This window comes from Schistocerca piceifrons, chromosome 1, assembly GCF_021461385.2.
Source record: "Schistocerca piceifrons isolate TAMUIC-IGC-003096 chromosome 1, iqSchPice1.1, whole genome shotgun sequence".
NCBI lineage: Eukaryota > Metazoa > Arthropoda > Insecta > Orthoptera > Acrididae > Schistocerca > Schistocerca piceifrons.
The window spans coordinates 254,414,993-254,437,209 of record NC_060138.1 but is presented as its reverse complement, the minus strand read 5'-3'; the positions used below and the strand labels follow the sequence as shown (position 1 = coordinate 254,437,209).

General features: G+C 44.7%; 1 non-coding gene across 1 annotated transcript; it reads right to left on the bottom strand.

Annotated features, from left to right (window-relative positions):
* Positions 1-711: 711 nt before the first annotated feature.
* Trnar-gcg lies at positions 712-786 on the bottom strand. The gene has a single exon. It is a non-coding gene; the product is annotated as a tRNA-Arg (tRNA).
* Positions 787-22,217: the final 21,431 nt, after the last annotated feature.

Here is a 22,217-nt window from a genome sequence, read left to right as displayed (position 1 = left end):
GTTGAGGCGGGAATATTCCACGATGTCGCGCAACATATTCCGCATTTTTTAAACCGGAATTGACTGAGAAAAAAAACAAAAACGTGTTAAACTGCTTATTGAACTCCCCTCGTAGGTGTGTCACTACAACATTGCTAGATGGTCGACGAGAACCCAGAGCACGTGTGTTTTACCGGTAATGCGCGACAACAGCAGCAACGCTTGCGCTTAACACTCCCTCTCCGAGCTTAACTTTCCTCTCCGCTTACCAATGCGTTGTCCGACTCTGTAGCTGCAGGGTCAGCGCGGCAGACTGTTATCGGAAGTGTTCGATTCCCAGCCAGCTCGGCGTTTTCTCCGCTCGGGGACTGGGTGTCCCTGTTGCCTTTATCTTCGTTCCAGCGGCACTGCACGCAAGCCGCCTAAATGGCGTCGCGTATGTAACTTCGTGCCAAGGTACTACCTCGAATGATATATCTTCTGAATTCTCACACCATACATTGTAGTATAGTCTTTCCTGCATTGAAATAGCTATATGGACACATACCGAAACCAAATGAAATACGTATACGTTCCGCACGCAATATTTTTAGCGATCTGGTAAAGTACACAAATAGTACTCTAATCAGCAACAGCAGTATTTTTTGTTGTAAATTCCTCAGAAATAACAAAAAAAGTTGATAACATGAAATAATAATTGCTGATATGAAACTTCCTGGCAGGTTAAAACTGTGTGCCGAACCGAGACTCGAACTCGGGACCATTGCTTTTCGCGGGCAAGTGCTCTACCAACTGAGCTATCCAGGCGTATGGTTGATTTTCTTTCATACATTGCTCTGTATGAAATGTTGATAAGGTATCGAAATTTTATTTAAAATTGAAAACAGAACGACATATAATTCCGTTCTAGAGTTCTAGAGTTAGTGATATTTATATCCGGCGGAAATGGTTCAAGATACCGAGACGAGGCCTTACGCAAATGATAGCACGCAAAGAGATAGATACGTTATATGATAGAAACTCGAAACTTTATTATTCACTGAGATATGGAAGTAACTCGTCTGCAACAGTGAGAGGGTCAGCTAGATGGGACGTGTAAACACACCAATAGCGCTAAAGTCATCTAAAGATTTTCGCGTAGAGTTTTAGGGACTTTCGAGCAGCGGTTCGTGTACGAGAGTCATAATAGTGCTCGAGTGTACGGATTGACAATTAGCTGGCTTGGTTTCAGTGCCTTTTGCTACTAATGTCTTTTTCTTCAAATTCCTTTCAGTGTTAAGCGATTAATTATAAAATTTAAATAGTCGTAAAAAGTTGAATTTGTGTTAGTAAAATTAATGTATTCAGTTTTATTATGATTGCGATCTTCGTAAGTCAAATGGTTATAGTCACCACATGGTAGCACATGAGCCGCCACTGGATCTCAACGAGTAGTTTCAACTGGATATGGCATACTTGAAGATACGCGTGGACTATATTAAGACACTGGACATTTTACAGCATTATCATGATGCCTCTCGACGGGAGGCGGGCTAATTTCTTTGTTCGGTGTGCTTATTTCGTTTCTCTTGTAACGTTAAGATTTCATTGAATTTAGTGTTAAATTTGTGTATACGGCAGCATTAATAATGTCGGTGACAGCATTTCGAGAGGCCTTCTACCATCATTGGAACATGGGCGGTAACAGCAATACGCTGCGCAAGGTGATGGAGGCACGAGCGCCATAGCAGCGGACGCGCCCTGTGCTGCTGAACACATGCCGGAACTGCAGAACAACGCCCTGGCTATTTCTTTCCGCCCCTGGCCTTTACTTACCGGCTTAGCGGCTCGTCTGCAAGCTGCAGACGCCATGAATATGTATGTTGGCAGCAGCGTAATTGGACACCGCACCGTGTGCCCCGTTAAACCGGGCGTTCAGCCCGCCGCCAGCAAGCTATCTTATCTGGGCACACGTTTTACGAAGCATGTAAGCTTTCTTTAGACATTGTATTTTTCGAAACACAGCCGGTAATTTCGTGTTCCCGGTTATCATTACTGACTTACACGTGGCCTACCTTTCTCGCTGAAGTCACTGTTTTTTTTTCTGGCACGCAACGAAACGATCATCAATGTACAAGAACTGTACAGCAATCAATTTCGAAGTGATGACATCTTCGGTATTAAATGACGTAGACCGTTAAAACTGCTTGACCATTTTTATGTTTCTTTCCACTCCTTATTCCTTGTCAAAAAGTACACGACGGGTTATTGGTGTTGTCGCGTATGGTTACTCGTAGGAGGCCAATCCAAATAAGGTCTTCAGCGGTCTGTCGCTCAGACGCAGCTAGCTGTAACACCTCTGCTGCTGTCGAAAACGATTTACCGCACGATACTTGAGAAAAGGCTGCAACATTCTATTTGTGGCTCGTCTCGCTACGGGTCCGTGGTAGTTTCGACGCTAATGATTTTCAGCGACGTTATTCAGACAGCTGTGTGATTAGTATTGTTTAAGAGATTTTGTCTGAGTGCTATAGATTTCCTTGTTTGTGTGTGTGTGGGGGGGGGGGGGGGGGGAAGAGACACATTTAGACCCCCCTACAGAAGATCTTTGCTTGCAACCATCCTTCATGAAACCCATTGTAATCGTGCATTAATCCAAACGGACTAATATTCAGCAACATTTTCACAACGATATTCGTCACACGGCAATTCGAATAATGTTTCAGAACATCACTAACGTCAAGTGTTCGTGGATCCTTGGAGGGTAAACGGTACATCAGTGACATCCTTGTCACAAAAAAGTTTCTTTTTCTCTCTCATAACCACTCTGAAATATTGTATACGTAGTTTTTGTTAACAAGTTTTGAAGCTGTACGCTTAGAGGCGGTAGTGTGGTGCGCTTGAGTGCGTATGTGGAAGCCGTGGTATGGCACTTCGTCAGTGTCACGTCGCAAGCGACAGTTTAGTAAATTCACTGTAAGCAAAACTACAGTAGTTGTTATGACGGTGCTGTGACTGCTCACGTCGGAACTTGAGTATGTCGCAGTTGGAGAATGGGATAGACATCAATCAAATTAGGCAAAGGCGCTACAGGAACGTCTCAAATGACGCAGCAAGTTTACGGTGAGAACGCATTCAGTCGCAGTGTTCTCATTACGAGGCAACGCAGATTTTGCAAGAAGGGAGACATGGTTTGGACTTTAGTGGATGATGTACTAACAAGCGTCGGGCTGCAGCCTGGAGTTGTTATGTGAGGCGCACTCGGACACCACAAAGTACTGCCTTACAGTACATATGAAGCCCAGTACTGCGCGGCAATGCAAACATTAAAGGCACTCCACCGAGCGAGGTGGCGCAGTGGTTAGCACACTGGACTCGCATTCGGGAGGACGACGGTTCAATCCCGTCTCCAGCCATCCTGATTTAGGTTTTCCGTGATTTCCCTAAATCGTTTCAGGCAAATGCCGGGATGGTTCCTTTCAAAGGGCACGGCCGATTTCCTTCCCCATCCTTCCCTAACCCGAGCTAGCGCTCCGTCTCTAATGACCTCGTTGTTGACGGGACGTTAAACAACACTAACCTAACTTAAAGGCACTACAACGACTTGTGTTGGTAGTAAAAACTTTTCTGTACGAAGTATGTTGAAAAGGTATAGGGAATTTCGTAATTCCGCGTGTTGTGTTAGTCCAATCCGCCCAAATTTCAGTTGTTGTGTTGGCAAATAATCCGAAAAACATGAGTGTAGTGTTAGCCGTATCGGATTTTTAGTCTGTAGTCAGCTGTTTTGCTAGTGCTGACGATTACTTATTTTCTGTTAAAAGAAAAGTAATTTCTATTAAATTTGCCACAAGAACGGAATACATTGCAGCAAAGTTTAAAAAAAGTTAAGTATTCCTCCTGATGAGTCTGCCATGAGTAGAACAAGGGCTTGCGAGTGGTGTAAGCGTTCATGAGGAGACCGTGAATACGTTGAACGACCCAACAGATCGTCCATCGATGAAATCGTGGAAGAAGTGAAAGAATTTGTTATGAACGATTAGCGAATTACAATCGGCGATGTCCATGTGATGTGTCCATTTAATGTGTCATATGTGACGGCAAAATTTGTTCGAAAATTGTTGAATTTTGAACAGAATGCAAGTTGCTCAAGCGTCGGTATCCAAAGTTAATAAGCAGAATAACTAAAACGTGGCACAAGACGTGATGAAACATGGGTTTACGGGCACGACGTGAAACTAAGGCTCAGTCGTCCCATTGGAAGCTTTCTGGATCGCAGACACTGAAAAAAGCTCGACAGGCGCTGTCAGATGTGAAGGTTTTGCTAACTTTGTTCTTGGGTTTTAACGGTATAATAAGTACACCATGAGTTCTTGACGTGGGGTCGAACGATCAGTGAGGGTTACTATTTACAAGTTCAACGCCGTTTGCATGAAACAAGATTTCTACATCACGATAACGTGCGTGCTCAGACTTAATGGGCTGTTGCTAAATGTTAGGCCGAAAACAACAGTGTTACGATGCCCCAGCTTCAATGCTTGTCAGACCTGGCTCCCGTGACACGTTTTTCTGTTCCCAAAAATAAAGCAAACCAAAAAAAGAACCGTCTTATTATGAGCATAGATGAGATTAAAGACCCAGTGCATCCCAATGACCGTGTTTCGGTGATAGAAGAAAGCCCTGCCATAAGTGTACAGTGTCAAAGGGGGACTATTTTGAAGGAGATAATTTTGATTTCAAAAAACCAAAATTTCCCTTATTTTTTAACACAACTTTTGCCTATGATACAGAGACATGATTTGTCCCTCTCAGTGCATATTTGGTTTTCGCACGTAAGCTGCCTCTCTTGAGCAGGACGACTTCCTTCGACGGGTGCGATATCTTGGCAGACTTCCATCCTTCTCTCAACACCTGAAGTACATGTTTTGTAGAGAATATATGATTCACTGACAACAACGATGAAGTTTCCGATTAGTGCGCTCTGTCCGGTTATCTCCGGTAGGGGGTAGTATAGCGGTAGGGGGCGAAGAGCAAGTTTGTGGCTGTTCAGGGGAGACGTAGGATGCGGTTAACCGACCGAAATAGAACAAGCTAGCGGATGCAGAGTTATCGCCTTGTGCGTTCCGAACAGGTATTTCTAGTACTGTCGTAGAGCTTTCACAGTGCTACTTCCAGGATACAGAGTGGCCCAAAGCGATTAATCTCGGTTCACAAAACTATGTTCTCTGCAGGTATGAAGACAGAAACTAGCGATACATTTTAACTAGGGCATCAGAGGTAAAGATATACTAGTTCACTCATTTATCTTATTTTTTCCATAATTTCGTGAACACGCCGAAAAATTCCTTTTTTCCACTAGGCTGAGCACCGCCGCAACATAATGTGTATGTAAGAGGATTTCTGAGGCGCTAGCTACGTCAACGGCCGGCCGCGGTTCAAGTGGCTATGAGCACTATGGGACTTAACTTCTGAGGTCATCAGTCCCCTAGAACTTAGAAGTATTTAAACCTAACTAACCTAAGGACATCGCACACATCCATGCCCGAGGCAGAATTCGAACCTGCGACCGTAGCGGTTGCAGACTGTAGCGCCTAGAACCGCTCGGCCACTCCGGCCGGCCCGGCCGCGGTTGCCGATCGGTTCTAGGCGCTTCAGTCTCGAACCGCCCGACTGCTACGGTCCCAGGTTCGAATCCTGCCTCGAGCATGGATGTGTGTGATGTCCTTAGGTTAGTTAGGTTTAAGTAGTTCTAAGTTCTAGGGGACTGATGACCTCAGAAGTTAAGTCCCATAGTGCTCAGAGCCATTTGAAGTACGTCAACGATGGGTAGACCGTAATGGTCGCACGGCTTCGGCATCGCACCATAGTCGTCCAAGGTTGCCTCATCTCACGTATGTTTCATTACAGGGAAGGGACTGTCAAAGCCTCAGTCTGTGTGTCTGCTCTTCCAACTGCCTGGCAGCATCAGTGAATACATTAACTCGAGACAGACTATCTGAAGTATGCGACGAGTTTGATATATCGTCTGGATGTTTGCCCTTCGTCTGACGGAGGGTACATTGAATGTCTGTTAAGGTAAATCAAAACCTTCATCCTAAACGTAACTATAAAAGGTCCACAAGTTTGTTTGTGCATGAATGCAAAAGATGTTGGCTTGTAAAATCGGATGTTTCTTTTGAAAATAAAATGTTTGAACACTACTGCGTAAGACACAGACTACCCTCAGTTTGTATCTTTATTCATGACGTGTGAAATCGCACGACTTTTTTTGAGATACGCTAATCCAGATAAAGTAGCGTTTTCTCTGAGAATTCTGTTGCAAAATGTAATAAGATATGTAGAAACGAGAACTTTTTGTAAAAAATGAGAAGCGTTTTTTTGAAACGTTGTTAAGATTACTTAAGAGTTCCTTCGATTTTAATGACAATATAATTGTTAACATTTTTGCTGAGAGTCAGTAGTCATGGTTCGACAAAAAGAAGAGAGGCTCTCAGAAGATAATATCGGATGTCAGTGTTACTTCGTATACGTAGAAACATCGGTGGGTGTGTAAATGACTAGAGCTGCAATTCTCGGCTACAGGTACAGCGGCCACTAGAGTGCAGTGGTATTTTACGTGTTTAGCGTTGTTGGCAGGGCCGGTAGGGCATATAAGGGGCCATGAACAGCATCAGATACTCAGTGATCATCGTGAAGGGTGCGAGAAATTGCTCGTACTCTCGTGAGACAGTGTCATTAGCACCTGACGGAATTTGAGAGAGGGCCATTCTGGGTCTCGATTTGGCTATCAGGTCGAATTGCGCAGTATCCAGATTTGGAAGGCTTTCGGGTAGAACAGTGGCCCGACATGTGACGGCGTGGGAAACTGACGGTAGGCATTCTCGTCATCAAGGCTCTGGTCGACCATGTTTGACCACCACAAGGTAGGATCGGCGTAATGTGCGTCAAGCATTTTGTAAATAGTTCACATCTACGCCTGCCATCCAAGAACAAGTAATGGACTCCGTGCGATATTGAGTCGTCCCGCCAGTTGGTCGGAGGCTAGCAGCGGCCTAATAGGTAGGGAATTACCGTTCCATGCGTCGGCTGCTGTTAACATAAAAATACAAACGACTGTGCTGTAGTGACCGCCAAGTACAGACTGCTGACGATGAATGGCGTAGCATTATGCTAAACTCCCATTCGTGGTTCTGCACTACCCCAGATGACCATCGTCGACTCGGCAGCGGCCTTGGGAGAGATTTCATTCCTCCAGTGTTTTGGAGAAGCACAGCGGTATTACCTCAGGCGTCATGGGGTGGAAAGCCATCGGATATGTCGTAAGGTCACGGCTGATAGTAATTGAGTGAACTTTAACGTTACAACGGTACATCAGGGACATCGTGTGTCCTCATGCAACAGCATTGTGGCGCCATTTTTCAACTGTACAATACTTACCAACAAGTGGCAAGTGGCAATATGAACTGCGCCTGATTACACATACGTCAGCGTCTATACAGCTGCTGGAAACTGACACTGAGGGGTTCACTTGGAATCGATCGAGAGGTTGATTTCAGACTTCTAACGATGTTGATCGAAGTGTGACACAGACAGCTGCGCAAGTGGCCGTACTTGTCACCCTACTCGGACACTAGTCGCTTACACCCGTCAGTGAAATCTGTACTCGTTTCTACTCTCCAGTCAGCGTGTGCGACTCTCGGGAAAAGGTCTTACACTTGCAATTGATGACTTTCACGTGGTCTTTACTAAAGTCCAGTGCCCACTATATGAATCTCGGAAGAAGTCGTCAATTTTGTACCAATACGAATCGCACGCCCTCTTGCGTGTTGTAAGTGCCTGTGCTTTTTATGTAATTGCCCTTTACTTAAAGGCGCGGGGTTAGGGGCTTTCTATGCTTACTGGTATGCGTAGCGCAGTGTAAACAAAGTGCATGGGCCTGTATGGTTCAACAAGTGAAGAAAGTCTCCTGAAAACCCTTCATCGTTGTAGTTGACCTGCGCGTCCTCTCACAATTCATCCACACTGCTTCCGTATAGCACTTGCACTGTCATTACGCGGCACTGCACTGGGGGTGGCGTACTAAATAACATTCCAGAAGTTGCGAGGACACTTCAATTATTTTGAAAGTGTTTCATCAGGTTACACGTTTACACTTTACACTATTCCATATGCATTGATTTACTAGTGGCCAGGACGTGTTATGGACTGACCTGGAGCTACCCCGTATCTTCTACGGTAGTTATGAAAGGTTGTAACACAACGATCCCAGCTAGGGCTAGCCACGTGTCGGATCGCTTCATGTACATTTGTGAGAGGCCACTGACAAAGAAAATCTGAATAATCAGTATGTATCGCTATGGATTCCGGAAGCATTCTTTAATGATCGACGTGCTGATGAACTTACCAATCATCACGTTACGATGCATATTAACCGCTCATTAAAATTTCAGCGTTAATAGAGGCTGTAACAGACATTTTCTCGCCAAGCAGAGGAACAGTGTTACTGAATGTGAACTGAATGCAAGAGGAGTTAATTATCAGCTCAAGATGGCAGTAACCGTTAAATTAAAATAAAAATTCAAACGGCTCTTCTTCCTCGAGGAGGCGTTGTGGTAAGATGATGTCAGTATTTCGACATTGAAGGAAAGACAAAATCTGAAAATACTGTCCAAAGAAGACGCTTTCATCTCTGTAAGTCCCAGCAGATACCAACTGTTTCTCCCAGCAGTTGATAAACGTCCAGTTTTTTGAGGTCAGAAGCTGACCTGAATGCGGTCATTGGGAGGTCGTAAAACCTAAGAGCACAGCTGAACCAACCCCCATTTCCCAGTGTATGTTCACACCAGCTGTAGCAGCAAGACGACTCCGATGTAATCTCTAATTCCCATAAAACAAATAGCAGCAGTAAGTTACTCAAGCTAGCTGAAGCAGCATATCTGCCTTTAGTGGGCTGTATGCTCTCGCTGAGCAATCGACGTTGAAGTTATCACTTACATCAAGAGATTTAGCAAGTTGTGAACGCAGGAGTGTGGTGTGCAGTTACGGTAACATCTCTTTCCAAAAAACCCCAACCTCTGTTGGTGTGTGACCAATAGGCGGCAACGTTTTTTCCGAGTACTAACAAGAATAGTTCGTAGCATCAAGAACATTTCATAATACTGTCATCGACGAATTGGCCTGTTTACTCTTGCTTCGTCCTGCGGGAAATAACCGTAGCCCTTTCAATTACTTGGTCCTCTGAAAAAAAGTTGCAGTATATTTTGCGCATAAATATAACTAATGAATAAACTGAGTCAACAGAAAACCTTTTCTTGCAAAATTTCCAGGATATCTTGGAACTAAAACAAAAAAAAAGGACAACAATAACACATAATCATCTTCCTGCATAAATCTTGTTCTTCTTGGAATGTAACGACTATGGTATTCTGTAACTTAATTTTTTTAAAAATTATGTATTGAACATTCCACTCTGTATGTTTACCTTATGTGTAACTGTTAATCCATATTAAAAATTTTGTTGCCAGTATAAAGACTCTCCTGCAGCTAGCAACATTTACTGAAATGTAAAATCTGTATTAGTAATATTTGTCCCATAATAAAATGTCTCTCTTACCAAAGACCGTTAAGCAGTAAAGTGTAATACGCATCATATCCGCATTCTTTGTAAAAACACCAAGTGTTTAGATTCTGTAAATCAGTGTAAAACTAAGTGTCGCCAAGCACTGTGTGTATTTGTGTACGTAACTTAATAATGTATATTGTTGATAACACAAGCCATTGCACTGTAAGTACCTAAAACATAAAAAACTTTCGGCTTCGTAAAAGGTTCGTCTCCTATTACGAAATTTCCGTCAGTAGCACCAGCACTGCATCTAGCTACACTTGGTGCACAACACAGTGTTCAACACCTCCATCTGGTGATGAGCCTGCAGTGGCTCGAAAACATGTTCGTGGTTGAATAAACCGTAAAAAAAGTGACTAGTTGCATATTTATTCCCACATAAATCGCCAATAACTTAATGGTTTGGTGCAAGCAGATCGGTCCAGTAATTCGTTACGCACTAATCGAACACCACACTACCGTATTCACACCATGTAGAGGCTCTTTCTGTACCTGGTGTAGACCTCCCGAACCCCAACCCCAACAATGATTATTCCGCGAGATCGTGTACCACGTTAAATGCAGCCGTGCTTCGTCAGAAAATATAGCATTTCAGGATCATCGTCTCCACTTGCACAGACTGCAACAGATAGTTGCAATGCTGACGCGGAAAAACATTTTGTGACTGCTTTACTCGATGGGGTACCGTTACTTCGTAAGTTCTCAGTTACGGTGTGTGCACAGCTCCTTCAACAGATTCTACTGGCACACCAGTCTGAAGTGCTGAATGGCGCAGTTATTTTCCCGGACTTCTTTCGAAGACCACTTCTAATTCGTCCAGATAGGCTGCTAAAACCGTAGCCCAGCGGTTTAAGGCGCTGCAGTCATGAACTGTGCGGCTGGTCCCGGTGGAGGTTAGAGTCCTCCCTCGGGCATGGGTGTATGTGTTTGTGCTTAGGATAATTTACGTTAAGTAGTGTGTAAGCTTAGGGACTGATGACCTTAGCAGTTAAGTCCCATAAGATTTCACACACATTTGAACTTTTTTTTTCTACAACCGTTACGCCACGTGCCAGAGTCCGAATAACGATCGTATGCGGCGATCGGAGACTACCTCACTGCAATCCCTCGTCGTATACCAAACACCTTGTGTGTTCTCAATAAAATAATTTTGAGTGTTAGGCTGTATCATTATGAAACACTAAAGCAACTAATTGCAGACATTTCACCTTTGTAATGGTTCCTCTTCAGGGCGATTAACTGTTGGATACTGGTTCAGATCTTCCCCTATACTGTGTTCCGGTTATATGTTGAGCCCATATTTCGGATGCCTTGGACAATTTTAATAGAGGCTGTCTGCCGTACTCTGGTAGGTGGTTTCTAGGCAGTTAGTTAGTAATCCTGGGTAGCAGTTTCCTGGGGCGAAGCGTTGAAGCCGCACTGCAATTGTCGCGTGGCCGCTGTTTGTGGTGGTCAACCCCGGTCAAGTGGTGGTGCTGCTGGAGATCACAGGCGGTCCGCTGAGCTGGAATCGCTAGCAGCTAGCCCATAGGCAGCTTGTAGCCATCGCTCCCTGCTCTAGCCGATAAGGCGCTTAATCATTTCGGTAGCCTTTCTCACTTGCTGCTGCTGCGTCCACGACAGCAGAGCAGTAACGCGAGCCTCCTGACAACTGACGGACGGCCACATTCCGCCGGCCGCGGTGGCCGAGAGGTTCTAGGCGCTTCAGTCCGGAACCGCGCGACTGCTACGGTCGCAGGTTCGACTCCTGCTCCGGGCATGGATGTGTGTGATGTCCTTAGGTTAGTTAGGTGTAAGTAGTTCTAAGTTCTAGGGGACTGATGACCTCAGATGTTAAGTCCCATAGTGCTCAGAACCATTTGAACCATTTTTTTGCCTCATTCCTGATAGTGATCAGCTATAGCTGACTTGTCGTACGCAACTCTGCTCTGACAGGCGAGTGCTAACGGATCTCCCGGTTTCGCCAACATAGACTTTGCTACGTTCACATCGATTTTCGTAGATTCCCGCACTGTAGAGAGAATCGGCGGGATCCTTCGTGGGTCTCAACAGGTCTCGGACTTCGTGGCCACTCTGGAATATCGGTTTCATTCCCCCGCGACACAGAACCTTGCTTACACGGTCGCTGACGTCTCTCACGCACGGTAAGCGTGCAGCAGCAAGACTTCCTCGTGTTCCTTTGACAGACAGTATATAGAGGAAAAATATTCACCACGCACTAGAGTACAACTGGTTTGCCAATTCGCCATTACTTACTAGTCACCTACTACAATTGCTTCTCAATCACATAGCAGAGAGACACAGATAATACCCCACAGTACAGCCTACTCCCTCCATATCAACCTCTCTTCAAATTACAAATGTTTTCAATACGCTGCGGCTTGTAGCTCTGAAATATTGGAAAAAGATATTTTCGAACACCAAAGCTGGTATTTATTTCCTGAGTGACTAGCTACGAGCTCTCCCCATTTCCACAAGCCACCTTTTTCAGAGGGCAAAATTAATTATAAGTGTACGTGTCGAATTTGGTTAATAAAGGTATCACTTATAATATGGTGGTGGTTAGTGTTTAACGTCCCGTCGACAACGAGGTCATTAGAGACGGAGCGCAATCTCGGGTTAGGGAAGGATTGGGAAGGAAATCGGCCGTGCCCTTTCAAAGGAACCATCCCGGCATTTGCCTGAAACGATTTAGGGAAATCACGGAAAACCTAAATCAGGATGGCCGGAGACGGGATTGAACCGACTTATAATATGGATCATGCGGTGAGTACTTATGTATTTTGTATGTAGTATATATATATATATTTGGTGTGGACACTTATGTTTACGTCACCGCACCTAAAGTACCTCAGGTCTGCGTTAAAGGATGCCGCGATTGTAGTTACACTTAAATGTAATATGTTAACGTATGTTCATAATACATATTTTTGTTAATTGTGATACCTTCATTATACCAGCATGATGTGACTGATCCATGTGACACACAATGTAATCAAAATTGGAACAAATTACCCATTATACGTAAAAATATCGTTGTCACGTAGATCACATAATGCTGGATACAGTCAGATGTGATGATACAAACAGAACTGTCCACTGAAAATATATCCTACGTACAAAATACGTAAGTAGTTACATATGATCCATACTATCAAGGATACCTTTATTATCCACATTCAACACGTACGCTCATAACAAATTTTGTTCTCTGTAATAGGTAGCTTGTGAAAATGATCAAAGCCTGAAACTAGTCATCCAGGAAATAAATAGCAGCTTTGGTGTTAAAAATGTCTCATCTCCTCTTCAAAGTGGCCAATGACATCCCAGATACGTGACGTCCGTAAGCCGTCGGATAATCGAAACAGATAGTATACGAGAGAATACATTCACCAGTATTCAGCAGATAATCGCCCTAAAGAGGAAAGCTGCAAAGTCGGTCGAAATATCGACAGTTAATTGCTTCAATGTTTTATAATGACGCGACAAATATCTAAAGTTAATTTATTCAAAGTGACACTGGCCGTGGAAGCTCACGAACACGTACCCTCTACATTGGTCTCCCACACTCCAGGCACTGGATCGATGCTCTGACCTGATTTAATTGGTACCTCTTTGCATTCTTTTAGTACGATCGTACACGCCATTAATTCGTCTTGTCGACCTCTGCTTCCTCTCTTCATCTGTCAGCCCTTTCTCTCGTCCGTGCATCCAATTTAACTCGTGTAGGCGCTCTTTACAGTATTGGCCTGCAAGAGTAGATACGCAAGAGAGCTTCACTGGATTCCGTTGGGGTGATCAGCTCTCAGGTAACGGGCTTTCAGTGCCTGTGAACTCTAAATCCTCTCACGGTGAACGGGTCTACCGAGTTAAGCCGCTTTATAACCGTAGCTGAGTCTCACCATTTGCAAAGGCTCACTACGATGTCTCTAGCGAGTGCTTAACGAAGTAATTAATGCTTTTTTTCCCCTTACGAAGCCTTCCAAACAGTTCCGCAGGCCAGTGATATGTAGGCAGTTCAGAAGAAAATGGAAAACAAATACAGCACTAGGTAAAATTTTGTTCTTTAACAACACTACCGATTTCAGCTAACAGGGCCGTTTTCCTGCGGCTGTTTGTAGCGTGCGTCCATTGGACCTAGTCACACGAGTTACCTTTCTGTAAAGTCTAAAATTCTGTGATATCTTGTTATTTGCCTGTTGTATGAAATGTTACCATCCACCTCTGCTATTGGTAATACGGTAGTAGGAGAATTGCAGGCTTTGTGGAAGGTGTATTCGTCTGACGGGCTCAGTAGATGCAAGCTAAAGATGAAATGAAAATGGTCGTGGTGGCTGAAACCACTCCACAAAATAAAAAGTAAAGTTGCAGCTGGTGCTGTAATTTGTTTCCAGTTACATACTAGAGTTGCGGGTACCCTCAACCAATATTATCAACATACTGGACAAAATAAATAAATCGGGTCAGAAAAGAGATTCAATGTACTTACCGGTACTAGTACTAATCAAGAGACTTTTACTCGGTATAGTAGCAACAGGACTTAGACGAACTTCGATTAATCACGTACCAACTGTGCCCTAACACACGTTTGGAGTTAAATGAAATGAGGTGGATGATGGCTTGATTTTGACACTTAATTACAGTTATTGCCGCTTGATGTAAACGTGACGCATCAACAGTTTCCTTCCAGACAAATACATTTAAACCAGTCTAGAACATTAGTTCGGCTCTTTGCTTCTGTTCTGTACTCTTACATCGACATCGCACGTTTCTCCGTCGCCGTTTCTCGCAGTCTGGGAATCAATGCTGGCGCATGGCCCCATTGCAGACTGGCCCAAGTTTTCGCACTGAGTACCTTCCACTGGCTACTAATCTGCTTTAGTTCATATTCTTGCAGGAAATTTCCTTAATGAGCATGCTCATGTTTATGGGCAGCTTAGTTACATCGGTTCGTAGTTAGGTATTGATCCATTCCTACAACTTTTTGGACATAACAGTTAGATTATGATACAAGACGAAAAAAGGGATTACAGACATTGGCAGTGAGCGGAAATTTATTGAAATCAATGGGGAAAGTTGAAAATTTGTGCCGGGCCGGGATTCCAGCCAGAGTTCACTACTTACGAGGCAGATACTCTGACCACTGCGCAATCTGGACACAGTGGTCAGTGCAACCGCACGGGCTACCCTAGCACGCCTCCCATGAGACCCAAATTCTCAACTTATCCACACACTAATATAGTGCCCCTTGCTCATTATCTTCATTCCTCGCGGCATTTCGCCGATTCCCGGAAGATTTCGAGCCTGGTGCGCATCTGCACTGAAGAGATAGTTGGTCTCCTCGATATATTTATATTTATAAGATAGTAGTATGAGTGCTTACCTTACTCGTGCACCGCGTGCGGAAGCGCTGTGGCCAGGATAGCAGACAACTCTTCGTTCTGGCATTTAGTGATTTGTCTGAATGACTTCAGCCAGCTGGCGGGGTAATACATTCGACAGCTCACATTCTACCTTACTCTCTCCTTTTCCACCGAAGGTAGCTATCCTTATCTAGTGTTCTAAGTGCCAACGCTACTTTAAACGCTTAGTATAAAGCAACCGCGTGGGAAGTTAGTCTAACGAGAGAGGCGAAAGAAGACGCCTTGGACGTTAGTTTTAGTAACGTGAAAAAATGCTCACCCTTCGGCCTCGAGTGAAATTTCATTTCTGCGGCAGCGGACCGGACGCCGCTTTATTAAAAATGGCGCTAACGCAGTGTTGGCGAGTTTATATTAGGGAAGTTTTTAGCGGCGGAAGCTTAGCGACCATAAAATTCTCATTTGCACGGCCGGCTGGCTGTGTGACGGCGCGGGAGCCGAGCGACCCACGCCCCGCTCGTTTTCCCGGCTCGCCATGTCGCTTAGTCGACACGCGGGGGCAGCACGGTTGGGGGCGGGCAGAAGCGCGACTGACAAGCAACATGCCCTCCAGGTGATAGGGAGTGAGTTTTGGGGGCCGCAGTCTCTCGTGGTGACGCAGTGTCATCTTCTGTCGCGTATAAGCTTCTGCTAACGTGGATTAATTTGTGACGAGCACGTTCAAGACACGTTTTTACAGGGGTACTTTGTTGTCCATGTGCTTGTCGTTGAATCGAATCTTGCCATGGGGTTAGCGTCTGCAGTCTTTCTTTTTTAAGGAACAAAATATCATCGATATTACCTGGTCAGTAACTAGTAATACACCGAGGTGACAAAAGTCATGGGATACCTGTACCTCCTGATATCGTGTCAGTCCTCCTCGTGCCTGGCATAATGTAGCAACGCCACGTAACATGAACTCAACAAATCATTGGAAGTCCTCTGCAGAAATGCTGCACCGTTCTGCCTCTATACTCTATAGCCGTCCATAATTGCGAAACTGTTGCTGATGCAGGATTTTGTGCACGAAGTGACCTCTCGATTGTATCTCACAAATATTCGAAGGAACTGATGTTGGACGATCTGGGTGACCAAATCACACTTTCGAATTGTCCACAATGTTCTTCAACAAGCCACGAACAGTTGCGGGCCAGTGACATGAAATCGTTGTTTGGGAGCACAAAGTCCATGAATGATTGCTAGTGCCTTAGCGGAGCAGAACACAGCCATTTACAGTCAGCGATTGGTCAAGTCGGACCAGAGGATCCAGTCCGTTCTATCTAAACACAGCCCACACCATTATCGAGCCACCAGCAGTTTGCACAATGCCTTTTTGACATTTCGTGTGGGTCTTCGCCACACTCCAACTCTACCATCAGCTTTTACCAACTGAAATCGGAACTCATCTGACCATACCATGGTTTTCCAGTCATCTAGGATCCAACCGATATGGTCACGAGCCCAGGAGAAGCGCTGGAGGGCATAACGTGCTTTTAGTATAGGCACTCACGTTGGTCATCTGCTTCTGTAGCCCACCAATGCCAGATTTCACCGCACTGTCAAACGGATACCTTTATGGTACTTCCCACATTGACTTCTGAGGCTATTTCACGCAGGGCTGCTTGTCTGTTTAGCAACAACTGTACACAAACGCCGCTGCTCTCGGTCGTTAAGTGAAGGCCGTCGGCCACTCCGTGGTGATAAGTAATGCCTGAAATTTGGTATTGTCGGCACTCACTTCACACCGTGGATCTCGGAATATCGAATTCCCTAACGAATTCCGAAATACAGTGTCCCATGCCTCTAGCTCCAACTACCATTCCGCGTTCAAAGTCTTTTAATTACCGTCGTGCGGCCATAATCACATTGGACACCTTTTCATGTGATTCAGATGAGTAAAAATGTCAGTTCCGTCAATGAACTGCCCTTTTATACCCTATTCCTGAGGGTGTTTTCGTTCTGTCGCTCCAGCTACAAGAAAAATGTGTGTGTTTTTTTTCAGCAGACGCGTTTTGCTTTAGTGAGATAAAGCATCATCAGTGGTCTGTAATTAAAGATATTTACAATTTGATTTGTTTTTAGGATCGAAAAACAGTTCGTTAACAATATGTTGCTTTTTTATTTACGGTGATTTCCGCTTGGTTTCTCGCCTACATCGGGAAATGCCGTTTGCTAGCACATATTTGTTGTTTTTCTCCTTTAGACACTGATACTTGCAGTCTAATTTTTAGTTGCGCTGCAGAACAACGCGTTTCCTATGTTTTACGGAGCACACTTTTTCGCACACCACTATTTTCTGTTTATTTTTATACTTCTAAACATGCATTGTTCAAGGTGCGACAGTGGGTTGGGTCATCGGCAGGAACCCCCGCAACGAAAGGGGCTGCCTGCTCGAACATGCGCAGTTTGATTTTGGGTCGCGACAGTGACCAGTGCTGAGACGGAAGCCGTGCAAGTGATCTAGTGTTGCCGCATGATGTCTACCCAAAGAAAACCACAACGAGGCACTCACAGAAAGTAATAATCAGCATCAGTATCTTTAGATTCAAATCACCACAAGTACAGGAGCGCTTTGGTCCAACACTATCACAGTTGGAAAACTGCCAATTGTTCGGAAATTCCTTTGCTTGTTACAAACGTTTTTCTGTTCAAGGAACTGGAATTAAAGAGAGGAAGTTTTTAGACAAATGCGGAAAGTACTTCTTCCACAATTCTGCTGACGTATTCTGTAGAGATTCGAAAGGAAAATCCTAGAGATGGGGAAGATTCTCCTGTTTCTAAAAACTTGAAAAGGGGATAATGAAACTAGTACGCTTTTATTGTTAGTAAATGAGCCTATACTTCATGGCATTTGAGTGATATTTTCACGAACATGTGAAAAAACATTACGGACTCGTTTTGGAGAAACAGAAGAGAAATAATGTTGGGAACAGGATAAAATGTCTCGATAAAACCAAAGAAATGTGTCCTATGTGGTCGGTAAGTTTTCCTAGATCCACGTGCACACGGAAGACAAAAAGTAAATTTATTGGTTTTAGGCATACTACTTTACTCTGCCAGTGCTTTCCGCTTCTTTGCCTTTGGAAAAAATAAATTTGGGCTGTAAAAGCGCTTGCAGGAAATTTAAGGACAGGCCTAAATTTCGTTGAATCTGCACGTATCCATATTATCAGACATCTTAATTACGGGTTTTCAGTTATATTTCAGTGTTGTAGCTCTAATAATGTTTTGTAAACAGATCTAAGAAAATCATTTTTTTTCGGACTGAAATGTTTTTTCTCGAATACCACTACAGCTGCGAAATTTTTACTGCTGTTTTATCACAGCATAGAATCACACAAATACTAACTACTCATTTCGTTGCCTCTCAAACAAAATTTTCCCACAATAAATTGGGTGGGACAGTCAGTTTTATCCCGCGATAATTCCCGATTGGCAACAGCTACACCCATTTTGCCTGCTTATCCATTACAGACAAGACATTAGAGAAAACAAATGCGTAGTCAGTATTCGTCCAAGTGTTACAGATATCGTGGAACGAAACTGACCAATTTTGGCACCGAATTAATTTTACTTTTTATCAATTTTGGTTGGAGAACACCGCAGCTTCTTTTCATTAATTACACTATAGGAAATACTGCAACCAATCACAATTTTTCTTGAAATATTATTATTACACCATTACCAGTTTCGGGCCTGAGCCCTTCACCAGATGGTTGCGTAGACTTTTTACATTTGTGTCATCCTGGAAAGTCCTCCTTTACATATTATAGGTGAGTTTTTCAGGATGACACACACATGTAAAAGAAGTCAACGCTACCGGCCGGAGTGGCCGAGCGGTTCTAGGCGCTACAGTCTGGAACCGAGCGACCGCTACGGTCGCAGGTTCGAATCCTGCCTCGGACATGGATGTGTGTGATGTCCTTAGGTTAGTTAGGTTTAATTAGTTCTAAGTTCTAGGCGACTGATGACATCAAAAGTTAAGTCGCATAGTGCTCAGAGCCATTTGAGCCATTATTTAAGAAAGGTTATCTTTGGGGCGTGATGTATTTCCTTTTAAAATAAAATTAAAGTGTTGTTTAATTTTCTACTACCTTTTGTAAGTTTCTTAAAAGTAGCTTGCCATTTTAATGAATATAGTTTATATTAATTCCTCTCTCCCTTCCTTGCTGTAAACATGCCGATGGTGGTAGAGTAAATAAGGACTTTCACAGTGATTCAGCACTATGCGGAAGTTATTACCTGAACGACATGCAAGAGTGTTCATAAATAGCTGTCTTCCAAATGTTTCACTGTTTTCACCTTAGAGGAGAAATATGACAGTATGTATCAGGAAAGGGTGCAATTACCATCGGAAAACATTCGTTCTTAATAATAAATGTGGAATTACGTAGCGGTCCATGATTTATCAGAACATTACTAGATGTTAAACTATTAGAATTTACAAAAAAATATTTTAATAATTTTAGCTAAAAATTGCGTATTACCGAAGAAAATAAGCGTCACTGCGAGTTTTTCAGCTGAACTAATGGGTTTCTTGAACAGGTTGCAATTTTTTTTTTGTACAGTGTAAAATATGGGCAAACTAACCTAAATTAAAATCTGAATTTGGTGTCGTCATTTAAAGGTGCCAGTTAATCAAAACGTTGTAACAAACTTCATTGTCATGTGCTGCAAAAATACCATTTATCTTCCCCATCATCATGGTGAGTAGCCACGACAATATTACCGCGTAATTTTCGTATTGTAGTAAAATACACTCCTGGAAATTGAAATAAGAACACCGTGAATTCATTGTCCCAGGAAGGGGAAACTTTATTGACACATTCCTGGGGTCAGATACATCACATGATCACACTGACAGAACCACAGGCACATAGACACAGGCAACAGAGCATGCACAATGTCGGCACTAGTACAGTGTATATCCACTTTTCGCAGCAATGCAGGCTGCTATTCTCCCGTGGAGACGATCGTAGAGATGCTGGATGTAGTCCTGTGGAACAGCTTGCCATGCCATTTCCACCTGGCGCCTCAGTTGGACCAGCGTTCGTGCTGGACGTGCAGACCGCGTGAGACGACGCTTCATCCAGTCCCAAACATGCTCAATGGGGGACAGATCCGGAGATCTTGCTGGCCAGGGTAGTTGACGTACACCTTCTAGAGCACGTTGGGTGGCACGGGATACATACGGACGTGCATTGTCCTGTTGGAACAGCAAGTTCCCTTGCCCGTCTAGGAATGGTAGAACGATGGGTTCGATGACGGTTTGGATATACCGTGCACTATTCAGTGTCCCCTCGACGATCACCAGTGGTGTACGGCCAGTGTAAGAGATCGCTCCCCACACCATGATGCCGGGTGTTGGCCCTGTGTGCCTCGGTCGTATGCAGTCCTGATTGTGGCGCTCACCTGCACGGCGCCAAACACGCATACGACCATCATTAGCACCAAGGCAGAAGCGACTCTCATCGCTGAAGACGACACGTCTCCATTCGTCCCTCCATTCACGCCTGTCGCGACACCACTGGAGGCGGGCTGCACGATGTTGGGGCGTGAGCGGAAGACGGCCTAACGGTGTGCGGGACCGTAGCCCAGCTTCATGGAGACGGTTGCGAATGGTCCTCGCCGATACCCCAGGAGCAACAGTGTCCCTAATTTGCTGGGAAGTGGCGGTGCGGTCCCCTACGGCACTGCGTAGGATCCTACGGTCTTGGCGTGCATCCGTGCGTCGCTGCGGTCCGGTCCCAGGTCGACGGGCACGTGCACCTTCCGCCGACCACTGGCGACAACATCGATGTACTGTGGAGACCTCACGCCCCACGTGTTGAGCAATTCGGCGGTACGTCCACCCGGCCTCCCGCATGCCCACTATACGCCCTCGCTCAAAGTCCGTCAACTGCACATACGGTTCACGTCCACGCTGTCGCGGCATGCTACCAGTGTTAAAGACTGCGATGGAGCTCCGTATGCCACGGCAAACTGGCCGACACTGACGGCGGCGGTGCACAAATGCTGCGCAGCTAGCGCCATTCGACGGCCAACACCGCGGTTCCTGGTGTGTCCGCTGTGCCGTGCGTGTGATCATTGCTTGTACAGCCCTCTCGCAGTGTCCGGAGCAAGTATGGTGGGTCTGACACACCGGTGTCAATGTGTTCTTTTTTCCATTTCCAGGAGTGTATGTAATTAGTTCAAAGTCAGATTAAATTTTGCCGCGCGTCTGTCCATCCCGTTGCCGCTGGTGCCGCAGCTGCGCCTGAGCGGCTCTGTGGGAAACTGCGGCGACTGAGGAAGAAACTGTGTCGCGTCGCCGTATACCTGAGCGAGCAGGAAGCCCATTTCGCCGCGGGGGGTCTGCTGCTGCCGCACCGTGGGCAACGCATCTAATACAATAGAGGTGGCAAAAAATAACGTAACTGATAGAAATAACCGGTTACTGAGAAGTAACGGTTACTGCGATAACCGTTCCTCTGATTCTGGCAGTTATTTCAATAACTGTTTAGTGTCAACAGTGCCTCGCGCCATCTGTTGACCGAAGATCGTACTGCGCATTTGGAGGCGTTCTATAGACCATGGGAATAACTGTGAGACTGCGCGCCATCTGTTGATAAGAACTGTGTACTATTTCGTGGGCCTTCGTTACTTTTAGCATAAACAATTAAATAAAGTTAATGCCCGAGCCGTGGCTGATAGGAGCTGCAGTACAGGCATTAACAAGTACGGTCGTTCCCTTAAGCCACCGCCTTACGTGTTAATTTAGCTTGGACGGGTAGTACAAGGAAAGTTACTAAGGAATTCGAGCGACTATGGAAATAACTGTCAGAGCCGGTATTCTCCTCTGGCAGTTATCGTTATTGGCTCGTAGTTCTAGTTCTCTGGTAGTTATCGGGCTACCACCACAGATAACCTGGAAGCTGGTAACGGAATAACTGTGTGTCTAGACGTTCCTGACTCGGTGACTCCAGTTAAAGGTCGTAGTTCCAGGTGATATTTCCAGAGAGGATAGTAACTGGAGCGAACAAATATTTTCGTACTGCTACGGAAATAGCCGCTGGCCGTCACGAATGACAAATAACATGTCAGAAAGTATAACATAATACAGTGGAATATAATAATTATTATCCTCATCATTTGTCAGGAGATTGTCAAAATGCGTGAATATATCACAGTAACTGCTAATATTTACAGAATTGGTACACTGACAGAATAAAACACAGTTACGTACCTTTAATAAATTTATC